This window comes from Pectinophora gossypiella, chromosome 3 (assembly GCF_024362695.1).
Source record: "Pectinophora gossypiella chromosome 3, ilPecGoss1.1, whole genome shotgun sequence".
In the NCBI taxonomy this organism is placed as follows: Eukaryota; Metazoa; Arthropoda; class Insecta; order Lepidoptera; family Gelechiidae; genus Pectinophora; species Pectinophora gossypiella.
The window spans coordinates 11,252,676-11,273,930 of NC_065406.1; the positions used below are offsets into that span (position 1 = coordinate 11,252,676).

The 21,255-nt window shown below is 40.1% G+C and overlaps 1 protein-coding gene across 1 annotated transcript in view; it reads right to left on the minus strand.

Moving 5' to 3' along the window:
• The window catches only part of LOC126381730 (heparan-sulfate 6-O-sulfotransferase 2), a 54,330-nt gene that overhangs the window by 10,980 nt on the left and 22,095 nt on the right, over positions 1-21,255 (minus strand). The gene's annotated exons all lie outside the window — the stretch shown is intronic.

A 21,255-nucleotide genomic window follows, 5' to 3' on the forward strand; every position in this document is an offset into this window, starting at 1 on the left:
AAAAACGACTATGGATAGGTGAAGTTGTCGTTTGTCAAATTCTCTCGTATCTGTTGCCCTGTATTAAGTTTATGATTTTTCTGGACCATTTTATATTTTGTTATGCAAATGCACGCACGCATTTAGGAATTTAGGAACAAGACTAATCGTGTCAAAAAAGTAAGTTCGAAACAATCTTAATATGAATAAAAGCAAAGTCGAAACTGGATCGTTTTATTCCATATTACAGCAATATAGCAGCGTTCAATGACAAATGTGTTTACAGGAGCGTGTGTAATTCAGTGACCATTTCCCGAACACAATTCACGATTGTGGAAAATAAATCTAGAGGGCGGACGAGAACACAATGTTTGCCGAAGACAGGATCGGGAACCGGAGCGTGAACTTCAGATACGTCCGGCTGATGGCGCACATTTGTTCCATAACCCCACTATTAATCTAAGGTGCCGAATATGGGACCAAATACCCTGGTTTTATCGAACCTTATTGAATAAGCATAACCTATTTATTGAAGTTTTGATCCTTTATGTGCCGGTGTTGGTTTTAGGGTTTTTGCGAACTAAAATGTTCATGATGATTTGATAATCATACTGTCTTCTTTGTTAATCATAATGGCCTAATGGACATAGAAAATTAATATGGTTTTATAAAAAGTAATTTAACCAATACATAAAAGGAGCCTGCGTAATTTATGTATACAGTACATATTGGTAAATACCATAGGATTTTTCTTTCTTACTTATTTATATTATTTGATTTATTATGACAGTAACACAGGGTCGTGAACCGGAGCGTGAACTTGAGATATGTCCGGCCGACGGAGCACATTTGTTCCATTACCACACTATTAATCTACCAAGGTGGGACCGCAAATACCCTACTCTTATCGTACCCAATCGAATGAGTTCACTGGGACATTTGGATTACGTAAAAAGGGCTATTATTTGATTTCCACTAGGCTGTCGAAGCCCCTGGAGTTCTCGACGACGGTAATCATTTACCATCGGATATCCTTGGCTTGGGCGGAAGGCAAGAGGGAAACCACTGCCCTATTTTTCCTTAAAAAAGTAGCATGGAGAATGCTACACCGACAAGAGCATGGCTCTTAAATTAGTATGATGATGATAATCCTGTAGGTTGGTTATCTGACCTCACCTACTTACCTAAAATCAAACCATCACAATGACGAATTCTGATTCGGCCCATCACTGTAACGTATTACCAGTTCAATTTATTGGCATTTCAAATTCATAGACCGAGGTGCCGTAACCGCTATTCATATTTCATTCAATCGGATTAACCTGTAACTACTCTATGACGCATAAATGGCTTTGATTAATGCGTCTACAGCCGGCCAGTGTTTCGCTTGACAATACTCGTATCGGATAATCGATACTTGAATGTGGCTAACTCCTCGCTCATAATAGCCATTAAACTTTCCTGCATAGCTAGTTCTCCAGTTTGTGTTACGTGAATTTACCGACCCTATAAGTCCGGAACTACATTTCCGCTACACCGTAAAACGTTTCGCGATTATGTACGGTACGTGAGCTTTTCCAATTACTGTGCCGCGATTATTACGACTACGACTGTATACGACTTTAATTATTGCTAATATTGCCATAAAAATGTATGAATCTCGCTAATAATGCGCCATTATATACGTAATGTATGGCGTATCAAGATAATAACTTTAATTACCTTAACAGGCACCAGATCGGACGTTATTTAGCATATTGTATGTCAACAAGGATCGAACCAGTTTAATGAAACCAGAATGCAAAATAAACGGCTCGATTTTGCATGTGGTTTCCATAAATAACCGGGGAAATACTTTATTAGAATTGTTGATGCACAGGTTTGCCTTCAGACAGCTTGGCGACGCGGGCGGAGCGGTTTTATAGCGCGAGTGCGTTTCATCCGGACGTACACATGCCAGCGGTGGTTACCGCTGTCTGCCAAATTTTGCACATAATCACACTATGTGCTGTTGTCGTCCCGCTGTGAGGCGCGCTGTACATGAGTTGTATGAGCATCATATGGGCATTGCTGTAGTTGCGTCGCCGTCGTCGCCCTTGCCATCACTGGCACACCGCCACGCAAATATTACACTCTAATTAATAGTTTTACTATCCTCATTTCACTGTTGGAGCAACCGAGTAGGTACAAGTACCATTGTGCGATCGAATCAATAGATGTATAACAAGCATTTCCTTTCCCGTTAACGTAAGTAAATATTGAGCAAACGTTGAGACTCGATGCAAGCTATACGCGTCTGAATAATCATATTATCGCGCAGGAGTAGAGTTAAACGAGCGAGTTAATCGTATTAAATCCCTGATTTACCCCATTCTGTACACCTATATTACACCTACGTATTATAATGTACACTCGTAACAATGACATACGACTGAAATTACGCAGAACAGTCTGAGTGTGTGATTTTGAACTTGAACTGAAACGAATTGTGAATAAAATGGCATATTTCTGGCACAGAGCCATTACTGCGCTTAGTATTCAGATTATTTTATTTTAGCGTTGGTCGCAAGTGGTTGAAACGTAACAATAACATTCTTAATATATTACCGCTTTTTTGCGTCGCACCAGAAGTAGCGATGTGTTTGTAACAACAACAGTTCGTGTTTAGGAGCTACAAATGCCCTAAAACTACTAGGTACACGAAGTGTAAGCTGGCAAATGTTATCGCGTATTAGGTGTAGTAGTGCAGTGTACCGATAGCGGTTCCCGTAGGATATGCGACGGGCTCCGTTGGCACCCGGCCACCTGCCGCGACATGGCGCTATCCCGCCGATATCCCTGCAGTTCATTCAACGTGGCCGCCATTCAACGCACGCCCGATTTATCGACGTCTCCGTTGCAATTTATACCACCCGTCGGAAATACATTCGAAATCTTAAACATAGGGGCTGATGAAAAACATAACGTATTTCGCCCACACTTCGTTTGTAATACATACTGCGGGCTGTGGTTAGTACAGGCTGTTTTTTTTTTATTAATTCACCACTCATCGTAAATCCACTTAATATCGGCCGCCCCTACGTCGAGGATATTAAACGATCGCGATCATTATCTATTGAACAAAAAAGTCATGCTGGTCCCGTTGATCGATCGTATCGAAATGTTAGCCTGTCACAGTTTAACAAGAATATGTACCGATAAATTTGCCAGCTAAAGGTCCTATGGGATACAAAAAAATAAAACCTTTGTCTTGAAATATCATCGATATACCTTAACCTAGCTTTTAACATAAAGGTTATTTGGTTACAAAAATGGTTTCTTCAAAGAAAACCTACCTATACTATTATAATATTAAGTCACGACACAATAGGTACGTTACTCACCTCACCTTTCTAGGCTATAATTAATTCAAATTAGGCTATCTCGATAAAGATATCCTATCATTGGAACCGAGTATGGCAACAAATCACGGGAAAATACGGTGAAACGAGGCCGCTCGTAGCAGCCGTAGATAATAAAGTTATTATAATCGCGACAAATCTTTGGGGCGCACCTCGCTGGTTCAGCTGGGCGAAATAGACTAATGGCATTTACTTCCGAAAGAGAAGACAAAACTAGCAAAATAAACGGGGCAGCCCGCTTGTACAACAAAGGCGGCTGTCGTGCTCGTTTTTCCCATTTCCCACAAGCTGGACGGTGCTGTGACGCCGCAAACTTTGTTTCCAACTCCTCTCTTGAGCAGACCGCTATCTAAAAACTGCCCTACTTCACAAACACACTTGCCAACCGCCACACAAAGCATTAGTATTGCATCGTCTATAGAGAGGTAACGCGGCATTTCATTACAAAAAGCTTCTGTTTTCCACTTTACGTTTTCACGAGAATTGAGTTTAATTGTGAGCAAAGAATTTCATTTGTTCCCGCAGTCTGTTCCCTTCTGGGGTTCCTAAACTAAGAAAAAACGAATGGCTGACTTTATCCTTTTATCCTGACTTAATTTTACTTTATTGCGGAACAATAATTCTGAATATTTACTTTGCGGAAAGGATAAAGTACGTAATACGAAATCATGTCAAATGAAACAGGCACTCGTTTGTAGATACAAAAATACTTATCTGCGATAATGCAGGCAGTTAGTGGTCGTGCGCTTTGAGCGGATATAATCTGTTAATCCTTGCATCTCTGGTCGCCTCTCAACGCGACGAAACCGTTACCAACGGACCATTTCCTTTTACATAGAAAGTTTAAAGGCAATCAACCCGAAATCCGACATTCGTGTCCCAAGAGTGGAAGGGGCGTACACCTTTTAAACGGGCTCACGTAATAATTACTAGCCTCTGAATATCGGAGCACTGAGAAGCCTCCATTTCTCATATTAATCGTGTCCGTGTCCTCGGGCATGAAAGATGTTGTTTAGTTAAGGAAGACAGCAATCGGTTTAAAAATGTTCTTTTTAAAACGAAGTTATGACACTTAAACAGAACAATTTTCATCGCAGATTTCGTGTTCGCCGAGTTTCGCATGAGAAGTGTCCGACATCTCATAGTGGTGGCGACGACTAATTTGATGGCCAGAAAGGATTCCACCGACCCTTCCCCGTATTAACGCGGTTTCGACATGAGAACGAAATTACATCTCTTTTTATTTCGCTCCCTTTTCCCTCTAATGAAAACCTTTATCACAGTAATCCTCACTCAGAATACGGGATTATTATCTAAATCTCTCGATTTCCACGACTTTGTTAAATACCCAGTCGACACTGAAAGAATTAATGGTGTTTGGTTACAACAAATAAACTTGGGAGCGGCACGTTTTTTTTAAATCTATTTCACCAGATACACATAATATCCTTTTACGCGGGAGTGCCTCCCAAATCTGGAATAAGTAGGTTATATCATAAAACTTTATCAGACCAAAAATGTGCAATATTCAGTTACGTTTCACATAAAATTTGATTGGAAGAGCAGCAGCGGGGAAGCTTTGAAAGGGTATTATTTACAGAGAAGCGGCGCCTCCCTCGCGCGAACAGAAGTATCAGACGGAAGCATTATCCGGATGATCCGGACAAGTTGCTCGACGGTTAGCGCTCCGTGGCACGGGCCTTTGTCGGGCTTAGCTCACGGCCGCCACGCGCCGTCCTCCACAAACATCGCACCGAAAACGATTGTCACCCAGACAATAAATGGATACAATCTAAAAGCTATAACGGCCGTGCGTCGCACACTATATCACAGACATAAAATTATTAACGTATATCTTGTCAAACTCAAAAGATTCTATTATGTTTGTTCAGATTATCCAATAGACACGCCACCGACGTTTATGTGAGCGATAAAAAACGGCCGATGAGTGAAACACTATCGTAGTTTACGTTACGATTGGGCGTCGCTTTGTTATTTTTGCTTGGAACTGAAATAGAGCGGTGTTCCAAAGAGAGGGGAAATTAAGAATCGATTGGGCGAAGAGTTACGTCCACAGCCCATACCTGCCGATGGAGTAGGACAAAAATACGAAGACGGACGTGTGCGCGAGTATTTCTGGACATCGCCTCTCCGTCACTACTCGTGTCATGCACCCACTATGCTATGAGATTAAAACGAAGCAGCATTTCATCCGAGCAGGCTATAAACAGCGAACATCTCTATTACACAATGAACAATTATCAGATCATTAGTCCGAATAATCAACACCATAGCTCAGTGGAGAGTGACTAACACCGACGATGAATACGCAGCAGTGGGTGGGTGGCTCTCGAGCCGTCTAATGATCATTACATGATTCAGTCGCACTCTATTTTCAATGACGTGTGTTTTCTTTTCATGCTATTAAAGCTGTCGTGATCCACGTTCAATGCAGGAAGCAATGGTAATTAATGCTCCAATAAATATTATCAACGTTATAAAGAGCGCAGTACAGCATAATTGTAGTAATCTACGCGTGCGTTCTTAATAAGTAAACTGTAGCGTGCAATTAAAATATAAGCGATTATGTGCATCCACGTGTAGTGCAGCGTGTAGTCGGAATCAGTCGTGGCTAAGTTTAGCTTTGCGTGACTGGAGCTGTCCCCAACACAATAGAATGGCACAGTTACAGTTGCGCAACAGAGGTTTCGTTTCCTTTTTGTAACGATTTAATTTACACGTGAATGCTAATGATATATCTAGATCTATACCGAGCCAGCGAAGCAACAGTCATAAAACTAATGTATTTATTGTGATGTCGTCACGCACGCAACACGCGCCTCTACTCAATCATTAGCTGAGGCTAAAATTCCTTTATTGTTATGACTGGCCATGTTGTTCGTTAGCCCCACTAATTGCATTCGGAAAGAGTAAAAGAGCGTCGTCATATAAGCACTTACGGTGACACGTCTCGCCGATGTCGGGGTGACGATAATGTGTGAAGTGTGCTAAGTCAACATTTATATGCAGGTGAAATCCGAAGTTACGAAGCCATAAAGATCGTTATAAGTTTTTTGACATCCTCGTTTCGACGCGTGTTGAGTCCTCATATGAGAGACGTGGGTAAAAAATGGTAAAAAGCGCAGGACAGAGTTGCGTGTGCGAGTTGAATTTTGAACGAGGGGGCTCGGGGAATGTCGCAGAACCATCAATTTACTCCGAATGTATGTGGCGGGAAATGGCATAATAAGTTTATTGGTCAACTCCCTCGTTTCTCATACTGTCACATAACTCTTTCATTTATTACGCGACAAGTGTGTCTGATGGTTTTACTGGATTCTTTATTTCTCTTTTCAGTTGAAAGAGTGATCTTAACTATAATCCTGGTTGGTGCTTTATTCAAATATTTAAGCATAATTAAAACATAGGGTTGTAGCGAGGAACTACAACGATGAAGATAATTATCCGAAAAATCCTGAAATCAACTTCGATCTTCCTAGAATGAGCTTGCCCATAATTCCGAGACATTCGCTCATACGGGTGGCTTCGCCCGTAAGCCTCAATTTGTATTCAAATGAGAGGCGCATGGGGTACAAATTCCTGAACTGATTGTATGATTAATATGAAAGCTCGCGAAGTTTCGAGTGAATTGTCATAATCAGTATCCGGGCACGCGGAAACTTCTACGCCCCCTTTTTCTCCTTAAAAAGGTCAAGGTGCCATGTTATGTGACAAAGTACAAGAACGGAAACCTCATTCTAACTGTGGTTAAGTTGAAAAGACCTTTGAAAAATAGCACTTCTAAATAAGTTTTTATGTAAATATAAGAGCTAATCCCCCGTGCCCGAGAGGATTTAATATTCTTAGAAGACACTTAACCAAGCGTCTACTAAGAAAAGCCTTTAAGTTTCTAATGAACAATAAAGTCGCTAAATAGTCGAGCACAATGCCTTGTAGATGGATATCAAGAACACCAATAACAATGTATAATGGTCGGGTCGCAGTGGGTATAGTAAACGATGAGTAGTCAAAATCTAATTTTATTTTCGTATTGTGTTCGAGCGCCTAGCTAGACTAAATACGGCCTCCTGACTCATTGAAATTATAAGTGTTTTAAAATATTAGTCATCCAGTTCCTTTGCGTAACCCTTCGCTAATAACATTTTGCAAAAAAACATCTCATAAACAAAACCCCTTGAGGTTGTTTGTATTTTTTAATTTTCTGGCCGTTGAACAAGCATCAAGAACACTGTTTACGAGTACTGTGGAAAAAATCTTATTAAAGAAAGAAATAGGGTTGTCACGATCACAACCCTTCCTTTACTTCATAACGCATCAGAAAAAATGGAAATCTTATAATGAACTTTTAAAAAGGGCCCACTGAATAGGCATGATTGAGTCGTTGGTGGATTGTTGACATCAAAGCAGGGAGATGTAGCTTGTCGGCTGACAATGGGCGGGTTGGCCGCGGGCGTGGTTCATTAATGCGAGTCGGCGAGCCCTCAGGAATCCCTTTGTCCGTCCGTCACGCGCGCACTCCAATCTATCGCTGTTCTAATCGCGTGAACGGGTCCCGCCCGTCGCCTTACACTTGCAACCTTGCAGAATTGAGAATGCTTTGATTGTTGAGATGGCGTAGGCAGATCGCATTCCTCAAGTCTTGATTAAACTCTACCATTTACGTACTTGAATTTAATTTCCATATCTCGAAACATTGTACCTATCGTAGCTACCGAGTTTAATAAAGTCGTGCGGCTCAGATGTGCCGTTAACTGGGGTTATTATATAGAGCCATATTTACGCTGGTTGAACATGAGATTATTAACCGCATTACATAATATCGACCCGTAGTGATTGGGGCGGTGAGCCGGCGCTAATATTAGCATTAGTAGGTACTGCGTTGTCAACTCCCCCATACAAACGTAGTGGCGGGTTGAACCGTGTAATCACGCATGCCTTGTCAACTTCAAAGGCACCGCAAAACCTTCGCCTTTAGTTATTTGCAGCGTGGAAAGCTTCACACACCACGGAATAGCATATAGAATACCGTATAGCGTACATGATACAAATCTGAATATAATATAATATACTCAGAGATGGCGAGAATATTGGATTTTCACAATAACCCATATTCCGTGATTATTAATGGAGGAAAATGTCAGCTGTCTCAATAAATAAGTAATACATCAAAAGATATTCGACGTCGACCGGATCACGACGACGTTTTATTTCCTCGAACAGTTGTGCCTCGACGTTTCAAGGGTTCTGAATTCAAAAGAACTGTCTTTCTGTCATACTCTTCGATCGCAGTTGAATTGGCAGCATGTGGCTTCACAGACGGGATATGTTGTCCAGTGTTATTTATAGTAGCGCATAATATATAGACGTGCCTTTAGTTCGACACACAACACAGCCTGTAGCGATCTTTATGGCTGAGGATACACGGTTAGCTAGATTATAAAAGCCAGATTTTGTGCGCAGCATTTTCTGGCAATTTCGCCAATTCAGATACGGAGGCTTTTCAGATTGTTTCTGGCTTTGAACAATGACGTTGGGAAACGGATCGTATTTCGTTCGATCAGAACAATAGTTACGTAAAGATCCATTTCTGTTTTGGCTGCAATATTATGAGGGAACGATATTTGCCGGGCGGCTGGTAGTACGTGTGACTCCAGCTCAACTATTTCATTTTTACAATTGTAAAAATTGCATTTTAAAAAATACTATAATAATATACCTAACGTAAGCGCGAAATTCCAAGATCATTTTTTTTTAAAATTATTTTGGGTTTGCTCTTAATCCCATTCTTCCATGAGGTAAAGACGGGGTCGACAGTGGAGCGAGCTTACCCAGAAGATGCCCGAGACTTAAAGGACCCCAGTTTGCAAGATGCATGAAATACTGACGCCGGCAGCTCATTCCATTCTTTGGCTGTGCGCATTATGAAGGATGAAGCGAAGCGCTTGGTGTGGATTGGTCTAGGATAATAACCCCATCATGCGACGAGTACGTCATAGTTTCTCGCTGAATTCTGTACATTGGACTCGTCGCAATACAAAAGTAATCCAGTCTACTTAAGCGTTTCTGATTCCAGCCGTCTGCGGTCTGTCGAATTTTCCATTTACACGGTCGATTTCGGTTGCATAGCTGCGTCGCCCGGCGAAAATCGACCTGTGTTAACCCCTCATTAGCCGTTTTGTGGACAACTTTGTGTTACAGCGGTTAAGCTCCACCATCGCGAAATCAGAGCGACCCGGGGTCGTTTATTAACTTTACTAAAGTATCTCAAATGTGGATGTTTGGTGTTTACCCACTACCGCTGTGGACGAGATTTGTAAAGTGCTTATTGGAGGTACATACGTATACTTTAATGGCGAACCGTAAGGTTTAAAGGCAACTTTATATTCACGTTACGTTGTATATTTATGCTTAACCCTGCGGCCTTCGCATCCCCACGGAAACTGAAGCGAATACAGCGCTAACACTTGCCCCGCTTCCGGACGCATAAATTATTTTCTATTTTCCGTGAAAGTACTTAAAAGAGGGCAATAAAAACAAACCAAGAGAAAAACCCGTAAACGTAAACGTGAGTGGAATTACATTTGGAATTTACTCTTAGTAAATTAGCTTTTGTTATTGTTTGACATGTTTCGTGTTGTATAAGACTTAGTTCATCACGTTTTCACGTATATTTATTTATTCAAGACATAGTAAGTGACTCGAAGACTCGCTACTTAGTCGGATTAAACTTGTTGATTAGATTTTTTCGTGTTTATAGATAAATTTCAAGGTCAAACAGCCAAATACGATATAACTTTTTTACGTTTGCTCTAGGAGCCCGGTGGTGGAGTATGTTCCAGACCCCCTCCGGTTGATTGAGGGGAGGCCTGTGCCCAGCAGTGGGACGGATTATAGGCTATTTATGTTTTGTATAAGTGACGTCTTGATTGCGAGTATTATGAGTTATAAGAAATACGTTATACTATTTTTTTATTTATTTAAGGTTTTAGGAAAATACAGTAGCGAGTGAATTGCAAAAAATAAAGAAGCTCGGTAGTAACATTTCGCCTCCCCACATATTGGCTGAATACCTGAGCGTATCCTGAAAGCATTGGATCGAAGCTGTTTAAACATTCCTTCTGGTATGTTGGCTGTCGGTTGGCTACACGCTACACGTCGTAACGGCGTGTTCACACCGGAAGCCACGCGCGTGACACCGGCTCCACTTCGTACCCTGACTGCAATCAAGAAGCGGGTACGAAAGCGGAGATCAGAGCGAGAGCGGAGATCAGAGCGAGAGCGGAGATGCTAGCGAGAGTGATAGAGCTCAAATCAATCAAATCAAATCAAATCATTTATTTGCAGTAAATGTGGTACACTGGTTGTTATATATGACTAAATTAAAGTTTCACACATTTAACCAAAACAATATTGGTATGCAAATGCAGAGAGGTCGTGCAACATACAATTAAAATCAACACTTACATCATAATATAAAACAATATAAATACATAATACAAATTATTATATAATTTAACATTGAATTAAATTTAAATAACATACATTAATAAAGAAATAACATAATTAAAAAAGAAAATACAGTTTTATATACAATTATTACATTTTGTGATCAAGAAATTCACTGACACTATAAAAGGGATTCTCGCTCAGTAGCTTTTTAGTGTAAAAACTCAAAAAGGTATGACGCTGGTATGCAAACCGTTTGACGTGTGCGGCCAATATAAAATTTTTAGACGGTTGTTTTAGACTTGTGCTTAAAATTGACGTGTGTTTCATAAATTTTATGCTTGTCGATTACCCGTCCCTTTACAGACCCGTACCTTTTAGATGGTGTTTACAAGAATTAGCACCAATACGCACCTTCCTAAGGATATAACCGCGCAGAAGGTTTACATGAACGCTACTTTTAAACTAGTCAATGTGTTTGGCCCGTGCCCGCTGTCTCACTAGCCTTACGTCAGTTTAGTGCCCAAGACGTGACCCGAGGGACTAATGTTGTAATAGCATCCACGTCTCCACCAGCTTGCAGGAAGTGGACCCTGGTGGTCCCACAACACGGACCACATTATGGTAATCATTCACAGAAACCAAATAAATACCTATACTATACACAATGCAAGTATATTCGAATTTGAATGCCTATACGGAAATTACGTCTGACTACCAGTCTATCGTAAATGACGTCTGTTTTGAAACAGTGGCAACAGGTTTTATTTATTAGCAATACAGCAGTATTCATATTCTTTTCTTGCAGCTTCTTTTCCCCGGCTATACAGGTTGTGAGAAACTGCAGTAGTTTTAGGCGGATGAGACATTCGTTATGTAAAAATTGACGTCTCAAAGTGTAACTATGTTACCTACTGAATAAAGATATTTTTGAATTTGAATTTCATGTGCAAAAGTTGTTTATAAGCGATAAAGTCGTAAACTTTGGTCGTAATAGGCTAAAATAGCAGTTACTTACGGAATACAATAGACACATCCGCATCAGCAAATACTGCTGTATCTTTTAAATAACAGAGCTAACATTATGCAAGAATTTTCACTATCAGATCAAGAAACGATAAAATGTTTAAATGACAACACAGACACATTAAAGTTTAAAAGATGAGCTGATATGACTCCACTAAACAAAAATAGGTTTAATAAAAATATTACTTTAAATACCTAAACTAAAACGAACGAGTAATACACCCACTAAAACTGGACTTCTGGTTTTTTTTACCAGCAACACGAAACATTCAATTATGTATAGAATCGATGGTCGTTAGGTGAAGCGGATAACATAAATCTTTACCGTATGTCATTTTATGGCTGGCGATACTCGATGCGATACATATCGCTGCGCAATAGGTGCCCAACAACCATCTAGTATTTCACATAAACAGGCTTCCTATAGCGCATATTGATGATACTCCTCGCAAAAGTACGAGGAAACCTTATCGAAGCGAATCAAGAACTTGAGAAGGGATGAAATTATATAAATTACAAAAGGGATTTCGCCTTTTGAGATAAAGAATTCGGAGTGATTGCGGATATACAAAACTTATGTTTTGTTCTTAATTGTGTTGTAGGTACAGAAGCCGATCATCTTAATAGCGATTGGTGAGTGATTATTAACCTTTAGCATTGAGGATTGATTTAACCAATTAAGAGAACACAGCCGCTACACGACACCGCTATCATTATAAATCTGTCCAATCAGCGTCGAATGGTGTATCAATTAGAACTGTTTATCTTCGCCTTATAGTAAAACCAGCGTAAGCGCCTTTTTAAAAACACATTCAGATGTGATTTTTGTTAACAAAACCTCGCAATAGACAAGCTGGATTCTATCCAGGTAAAAAATTGTGGTCTCAACAATTACCCGGATTTTACTTTTTTTTAATCTTTGATGGGTTGGCTGTTGGCCCCAGACTTGCCCGAAGACATTAACGAGACCTAAGATGGAGCGAGCTCGCCCAGAAGGTGCTTGTTCACTCTGGCCACATCCGGGTTATGCATTCGGAAAGGTTCTCTATTTTTACTCATAAAATTTTATGTAATAATTTACCATGGCATACTATTAGGTAATTGTCCTATTATTAGTTACGCATAGTATTAATTTGTCATAACTTTTTAAGCATAATTTTGAAACTCATAACCACTGTAAGCATAATAATTAATGACAATAATAGTATATAAGCATAATTATTATAAGCATAAAAACTATACAAAAGGATTATGATAATTAAAATTATGACAAAAACATTTATGCATTTTAAGAGAATCCCATTCGGAAATACAGAAGACGTCAGAGAATTGAAATTAAAAAAAAAGAATAAATCGAGGTTTTGTTTAATCATATTAGAATGTGATTTTTCAAAAAGTCGCATACTATGGAAATAAGAAGTTCATCGTTCCCTCATTGGCAGTCAAAGCCGTGGGTGTTAAATAATTGATACATCTTGGTGTTATTGATATTATAATAAAGTATGGCGATATCCGTGGTACGGGTGTTTTTAGCCGTGGGAACGCAATGTCGCCTGCACCAGTAGGTAGGCCCGCGCGCACGCATCTGCGACGCAAGCCGATGTTTATAACCTCAACCGGTACGGATTATTATCACATGTGAGTGGCATTCACAACTACTTTGTGATTTAAATGCCACATAATTGTTGGTCTCCACCGCTGACACATGTCTATAGTTGTAGAGTCCAGCGGTTTGAAAACTGTAACAACTGGATCGGTTAGTTGTTCTAAAGTCTAAACTAACTCGCCAAGTAGTCGTGTGCTCTATAGCGTCTACGGTTGAATATTACCATTATGTACCGAGTAGAGAGACGTAACTATCAGAGGTGTTATATGGTTGTAAGTAATTACTTAGGGAAAATAATAATTAAGCAGGTATAACAGCATTACGCCGGCCGGGTTTCCTTTGACGCGGAGATGGGCAGATAAGAGCGGAGATGTGCGGATTTGACCAATCACAGCGTTCGAGAGAGCGAAAAACGAAGACGCTCTGTCCCTCTCTCCCTCACGGTGATTGGTCGATTCCTGCACATCTCCGCTCATCTCCGCACAGCTTCGCGTCAATGGAAACGCAACCTTACATAAATATTTACTTACTACGTCACGGGTGTGCATTACCCGTGACTTACATCGTAGTGTCACGCGTTCGAATCCCGACTCATGGAATTCGACTTTATGAGTTTGATAATTGATTGGTTTGATTGTGTGGTTTTCCGAATTTGTGCTCCTATTACATGGGACTTAAATTAGATGGTGAAGAGTGGGTGTATATCTTTACACTTCTGCCTACCCCTACGAGGATACAGGCGTGATGCGATGTTACGTATGTTATGGTATCTTAACACAAAAAAAAATGGTATGGTTGCAATGGTATCTTAGAAAAGCATATTTTCATAATACTTGTAGTTCTGTCTATGCCAACAAGCACGGCACCAGGCACACAGGCACGGTTTTATGCGTATTTGTAAACATAAAATTGTTTGTATTATCATATGTTTCCGTGTCTACCCGTGCCTACTATTTATTGACAATGAGTATTGAGCGTTGATTAACGTTACTGCGGTTGATCACGACATGTTTCCACAAAGCTCAGCTCCCTTGAACTTGCTGCCTATCGCCCGTTCGTGTCCGACACGATTCATTTGAATTTCATCATTCTAATGTTATGCTAATCAACTTTATTGCTTTTTACTCTTTAATTATTAACGTGCGTTGCCTAAACTTCGCTTTCCCACGAATATAACCGCATATTTACCGCATTATAAAAGATTGATGCCTTCTTTATTTTATTTTCTTTTTTATCACCGAGTCAGATCTCGTTCTTCTGTCAACCGGTGATTTAATAGGTAGTTAATATTTAATTATCACTCCTTAATAATGTCAGGCAGTAAACAATAAAAACTGTATTCTGAAATAATTGGTATACACAGCGTCGGTCGCGTATGCGACGAAAAAAAGAACATTCAACCAAATGAATACCATAATTTTCTTTCTCTACGAAAATACAATTTTGACGGTTTCAATATTCTGTAAGTATACCTATACCTACGGCAGAGTAAGTGAGTATCTCCATATCGTTAACGGTAGGTATGGGAAAAAGAAAAACTTGTTATATAGTAGCAATAAAGGGAATTGCTTTGTGTTCTGTTCGGCAATGCGCCGAGTGCTGCGTAGGGGGACGAATTTGTACGCGCGCTTGATTGATCACCATATTAGTGCACGCCGAAACGCAGCACACTATAGTACCTAGTATCTAAATATAGACATTTAATAAAACTTTTATACTCATACTTCCCAGTGATTACTCGTGCGTGAAGAAATATATCTGGCGTTTAAGAAAAAAATACGAGCGAAACGCCGAACGAAAGATTTTTATTAGGTTCTAGAGCAAAAGAGATTTCTTTGTCTGATTTTTATTTTGTTAAGGCTTTCTTTCTTTCTTCTAAAACGCAGAACAGGTGAGTTAACATAAAAAAAGTGGCTGTCGGACGGACAGACAGACAGACATGACGAATCCATAAAGGTTCCGTTTTTTGCCATTTAGCTACGGAACCCTAAAAAGCAATATTGCAATTTTGATATTTCTTGACATTGCGCACTTACTTTTACATGTACAAATCGAATTATTGCCTTTTTTTAAATGAATTGCTTAGATGTGGCCTTTTTAACCCCCAGATCTATTATTAGAATACATTTTGCTAATACGTTGGCAACCATAATAGTAGCGATATTGTATTTGTGACATCCATACTGTACATGCTCTGTCTTATAATTTAAAATAAAGTAATGCAATAGCACCTTATACAGGAATTAAGTCATTAGATAAGTGATCATAATATTGCATATTATGTAAACTGTATGCTCGTTAGAACTGTGTCTACAAAAGACACAACATACAATCAATCAATATTGATCGATTATCGTCAAACACTTAATGTATACTTAATGGTCGTTTTGTTCTAACTATTTATAGTCTGGGACGAACAGACAACTATAGATAAATTTTATACAGGGCTTGCTAACGTTACCAAATATCATCCAAAATAACGGTATGTAAGGTTATCTTTGTAAAGTTGCCATGCTAACGTTACAAAATATAACGGTAATTGACTAACGTTACGATACCTAACCTAACGATAATTTATACCGGTAAAATTATACTTTTTGCGACGTTGACCCTTTTCCACTGACTTTTGATTGTATTGTATGAACTATGTTCGAAGCCGTGGTACGCCAGTTGGTAAAATCCAGCACAGGCCTGAACCAATAATTGTCGAATTTGTTTTCGAATTCATGTTTGGGTCATAAATGATTACGTGCTGGTGAAGGAAATCATCGTGAGAAAACCCACATTCCCGAGAAATGCATTTTCGGAGGTATGTGACCTAACCTGTATTGGGCTAGTTTTCCCTTCGCGGGTTGGAAGGTTAGACAGGCAGTCGCTTCTGTAAAAAAACCGGACCTGTCAAATATTCAGGTTAGGTAAGCGGACCCTGTGAAAAACGGGTTAATGCTAGCATTAACCCTCCCTAGGGAGATGATGATGATGATGTATTTCACTATGTTCGTTTGGATGTTTGTCGGAAGGAAAGACTGTTTTAACATAAAAATATGAACCGATTTTGATGGGGTTTTGGATAGTATAATCTCATCTTCTGCATGGAAAATGAAACCCTACAACCATGAAGTTCCTGATTGTAACTATAGGTAGGTTCTCTCTTTGTAATTTCCTTAACATTTTTAGAAAGAAATTGCAAAAAAAATATGCACACCGTAAAAACCAACTTGTTGAATTTCTTAAAGAGATGTCTATTTCAACGCACTTTTGGCTGCCTAGTCTAGATCCTATTTTTTTTTTTGTATGTTTTTCTCGTGTAAAAACGACTTTATTAAATATAATATCGATAAAACAAATGCGTAAGTCTTGCCGACGACTATAGTAGGGTATTCAAATACAGTTTATAGACATGAGTCTATCTACAAATTTATGATAATGGCAATAACTTTAACACGAACTGCATGTCCCAAATCAATTATTCACACGTATAAAATAATAAACCCGTTATGCCTTGCTAGGGTATGAATATAATTTATAATAAGTATTTTTATGACTATCGGTTTCTGTGTGTCATTTTGACCTAAGACCTTTCGTATGTAGATAAAATTCGTATAAAAACTAATTAAGATAAATTGTGAGTAAACAAATGTGTGATTTACATACATAGGAACAACACGTGCATTTATTATGTCATGTTCATGTTATGTGTGTATTTTACATTAGGCATAACGGGCGTGAGTTTATGTAAGTGAATAAATTGAATAAGTGTCGCACAAGTTATGCTGGTAGGTATCAAGTGTAATTTAAGTGTCACGTAATTACAAGACCATTCGCTTTAAGTTTGCGCAACGTCAATGGAAGTAGTTGATCGATAACCAAGTAACAAGTTAGTGACTTGCATTGTCTAAAAAATGATAATATTTTTTTTCTTTTAAAATACAATTACAGTAAATACCAAGTAACATGCCAAATATATATTACAGGGCGTTCTCGCCACATAAAACAGAGCACTCACGGTCTATCTTTTGCAACGGGTTTAAATTAATCAAGTGGAAAGTCTCAACCCATCGGAGACAATCTTCGCAAAGTGGAGTGGGTCCCAAAGGCCACTGAGCGCCGCCTGACCTTCCCATTCTATATTTGTTCACGGCAATCCAATATCAGCTCAAAAGCGACCCACATCCGAACGTTAACTTTACATACACCATCCCTATTCACCGAATAACACAATTTGCAGTTCATATTCAAGTCACAAATCCATATTTGTCAATAGGGGAAGTGTGTGGAAGAGCATACAACGTTCACGATAATGACAATATCCAACAGTTTAGATTAATCGAATGCTCCAGTTTGTAGTAGAGTACATCAAGTTACAAAGTACTTTGAGCGTTGGAAGGGCGGCTGCCGTTAATAATGAACAGACAGGAGGCGGGCCGGAGATTATTTTCCGGCGAAATCACAGCGAGCCGTCTAGGAGCCGTCAGATTAGGCGTCCCATTAAACAAACGCGTGCGGACGAAGTTGATACATCGCCGTAATAAAACAAAAAGTGGTTTACATTGTAGTGGCCCTAGCGACCTGCACAATGGCCACCGCACTTAAGTACGGTCCGGCGCTTTCATGCCGCTGCGAACTCTCCGGAACCTGTCGTAATAAGCATCCGCGCCCAAACAAACATATTTTCCGTTTGCATCAGCCGGAAGCATTACACCCAAATTATGTTTTAAGACGACGAAATTGTGAACATTTTAAAAGGAAAAATAAAGCAATTCGCTCACGACCGCCTAAACAGGGGGAGATACTTATCGCTACAATTGTAGTTTTACAAACCAGAGTATTTATGGTTAGAGACCTGATGGTACATCAGCGTCACGCAAGTTTTATCAAAAGCTTGCGCATTGGTGATTGACAATAAAATGGCTATACAGATAAGTGAGGCACTTAATGGAGATACAGAAACAATTTTAGAAGGAGTAGTACAATTGGCTCACGAACAGTAAGTTGGTCGCAGGGGACTTTTTATGTGGAGTTTCATTACGAGTCTGCTGACGCGTCAGGCCAAGCGGGCGTTACAGGCGCTTTGAGGATCGGGACATTCAAGAGCTAACGGTACAGATGACGCGTGCAAAGTGGCAGCTTTAGCTGGGGCGCGGGGCTCGTTACAGCCATCTCCCTGGAGACCTCGCGCTTGCTCCCCATTTGTTAGCCGACGCCTTCACGCTCAATTCTTATACTACATTGCGGTACATATGTATCTCCTATCTCTTACAAGAACACGGCTCAGTAAACAAATGTCAAGGAATTTATGAGGGCCCTCGTTACAAACAATCCATTCATTCCGCGCGAGTTAACCGAAGGCAAGAAAACAAGGCAGACGTAAAGCTGCTACTCGACACCCGGCCTGCGCATACTTAAATCAAACACAATCCTACAAACTGCCCTAGAAAAAACAAACATTAAACATCGAGGGTCGACAGATTTGAAACTGCAGGGATGGCGACGACATCTTATTTGTAAACTGTGATCGACGACGTATTTATCCAATCTATTTATCATCGGATAAATATTTATACTATTTAATATGTCACGGAAAAAATGTTGTTAAAGACAAAAATAAAACTTAAGTTAACTTAAGAGGTTAAGTGGGAGAATGGTTAGGAAAGTTGGGGTGGTAATTTCGTGAAACATTAAGTTAACGAGTTCATAGCCACTATCCGCGGACAACCCTATTAGTAAGTCCTCGCCGACGGGCGGCGGGCGGCGCGCCGGTGGCGGCAACATGTGCCCGCTCGCATGCCTAGCACCATAACAATTAGATCACTACGGCCGAGTTTCCAACATGGCGAAATTTTGCTTTTAACGATATAATCTTATCGAGTCTACCGAATCCCTTCTGTTCCATAAACCGACTTTTACGGCTGACTGGCGCCGTCGGCATTAGTGATGTTGAGACTTTAAAGTCAGCATGACTTTCCTAGTATTAGCCATCGTGACCAACTTATTCGTGATTTACGTGTAATGAACTCGATCCGATCCAGATATTCAAAACGACGACCCAGAACGACGATGAAACTAAAAAATCCTCATTTGAGAATAAAAACAACCCGGTAGTCAAATGTTAATCACGAATTTGCTTAAAGTCACTTTTTATCAGTGTCGAATACAACGATTTCTTACACACTTGATTGTGCTACAATCACAAAGGACGCAATCGATTGGAAGCATTGTGGGAACCGACAGCGGAGCCAATTGATTAACTTATTCCGGCCTGCCTTATAGTTAGGTATACTGAACAAGCAGATGGCAGATCCGGGAGCCGACGTCGGAGGGAAGTGAGCAAATTAATTAGTCCCGTATATCCTCGGCAAACACATGGAGACAGAAATAGCAACACTGCTATCATAGCGAACGCTTAATAACTTAGATTGCAAAGCCCCGGCATTGATACGATTAAATAAATCAATCTCAAACAGTAAAAAGAAAAATGCTTTGGCTAAATTTACTCGTCCAGTGACACCGGCCACGCATGATATATTGGAAGAAATTGAAACAACAAGAGACATAATTGAGTGTAGCAATGAACCGTCTCCAAGTTCATGACCGGCCAATGCATTCATCAGCACTGAAACATGTCATAACATTTGCGTTTTTGACGTACAAACGTGCGAATACGTGGCTGTACCTCACAGAGACACTTTCAACCGGAGCCAAAATTAAACTTGGCTATTTGAGTCTTTATGTCTCGCTATGTATAGCCTACTCGTAAAAAAGTCATAGGTAAGTTTATAGCAAGACAATGTATTCATTTTAAAAGGGACTTGAAATTTGTTTTAATGTTTGTAAATTTTCTGTTTCAAACAATAAGGAAGCGTGAAGAAGAGAACAACATAAAATGTAACGGAATCACGTCCGGTTTTGTGACATTCGAAGACTCTACCCTTCCTTTTACTTCCACACAATGTCGCGAAGTAAGTGCACTAACTCAGCGGGTTTTTAATGTTCACATAAAACAAGATTACATGGTTTATAAATCATACAGTGTCGCTCAAAGCACTTTCTGGGACCAAAACTGCCCTGAGCAGTATATTTATAATATCCGTTCCTTAGATATAAACAGGAGCGATAACTGAGTACCCACTAAATTCGGATGAAATAGATAATTACAACTCGGAAACAGCAAACACTGCTTTGGACTTGTTTGAGATAGTTGGGGGTAATTTTAATAAAACACTCGAGCGTATTCACATTTCCGTGTCTACCCAAGCAAACACAAAGGTCATTTACTAACAAGTTTAGAGGAAACTATTTGCCAACGCCAGTAACGTACAAAATGATAAATAAATAAAAGTCGACACACCGCTGAAGAGGGATTTAATATTGGTAGACAAGATGAATGTTCGGCAAAAACCTTCGGATGTTGACGTGACAAATCGTTGAAACAGCGCGGCTACCGGCTCCGCGGCGGCGGCGACGGCCGTGGCAGCGCGCCCGGCGCAAGAGGGCGCGGGCGGCAAATTGCACGGATCCTTATAGTTTGCAATTTATTCGAAAGTCGGCAGGCTCGTAGATTTATATCGGCCGCGGATAGCAGCGCCTCACGCGAGCTCAATACCTACGTTGGAACCAATTTCGACACGGGCCGCGCGCCCAGCCGCGCCGAGCCGCTCTGAGACTCCGACCCTACAAATAACCTCAGTTATTTCCTCCCCCATGTGTAGTGTATATGACTACAATATAATATTGATTTGTACCTCGGAAAGGCCGCTTTCTAGCGCTTATAAAAAT